Raw genomic sequence first — 1082 nt, 5'->3', positions numbered from 1 at the left:
AGGAGCAATGTTGACCCTTTTTTCACTTGTGCCTATCAGGTGAACGACAGCCACCGACCGACAAGAACAAACCCGACCCGGGAATCTTGTGCAAATCCTCGATCTTGTGTATCAATCCGTGTATCCGTGCTGTCACGACAACATAACCAGATAGAATCTAGTCATTTGCTCACTGATGGTAGGTATTTGGGAAAATACAGGCGACGGATCCCGAAGTTGCATGGTGACGGACGTATGCGCCACCACCATTGCATACGATTATTCCACCGGACTAACGCGCTACAGAACATGGTTTGTTAGCGGCTCAGTTGAGCGTCTGAACCAATCATTAACCTGGGTTAAGAAAGTAGGTTGACTCACCGACGTCCACTCCTGTGCCTCAGCTGTGTGCCTACGCTCACTCCCAATTTGTTCTTGGTTGGCGTGGTTCACTCGGTACGTGTGAAGGACTTTGAAATTATTCTGCCAGGCTTTACCTCTGGGTCACGGATGACAAGTACACCGTCAATTATGATGAATGCTTTTTGCGGATAAGAACGCTATAAGAAACAAGGCCGTCTGCTATTTTCCTTCCCTCGGCTGCTTCAAGCATGCTTGCAAAATCAAAAAGGTCGCTAGCAGTATCTCAGCCCCCGTGCTCCAAAATAAAAAAATACTATAGGTTGTATGGAAACTATGCGCCGAAATGGTCTTACAGCTGAACCATTGCTTCTAATTTTACTTCAGAGAAGATAGATCACATGCCCGACTGGCTTTATGGATGTGGGGGTGTGCAACAAGGATTAATTGTTTAGCTGCAACATTCTTCCGGTGCCTGGCTGCCTTGCTACCCGGAGGAAGCACGAGGGCTGGGGTAATGCCAGGCTGCCCAAGCCTAGACGAAGGAAATTGAGAGGTAGTGGTCGGGTTCCAACCACAGTTGTTCCGGTCCTTCATTTCGCCATGTCACCCCCAACCAAAATATCAGTTATTACTTCCGTAAGCTGTGGTAGTTTAGCCATGTACTGTGCACACCATGTTGGTTTTTAATCGAAAAGTGCATCACTTTCCTTACCCAACTCAGATTAGCGCAAGCATACCAG

The sequence above is a fragment of the Opisthorchis viverrini genome (assembly GCF_000715545.1).
Source record: "Opisthorchis viverrini unplaced genomic scaffold opera_v5_61, whole genome shotgun sequence".
NCBI classification, from domain to species: Eukaryota; Metazoa; Platyhelminthes; class Trematoda; order Opisthorchiida; family Opisthorchiidae; genus Opisthorchis; species Opisthorchis viverrini.
Note: the sequence above shows the minus strand (reverse complement) of the source record.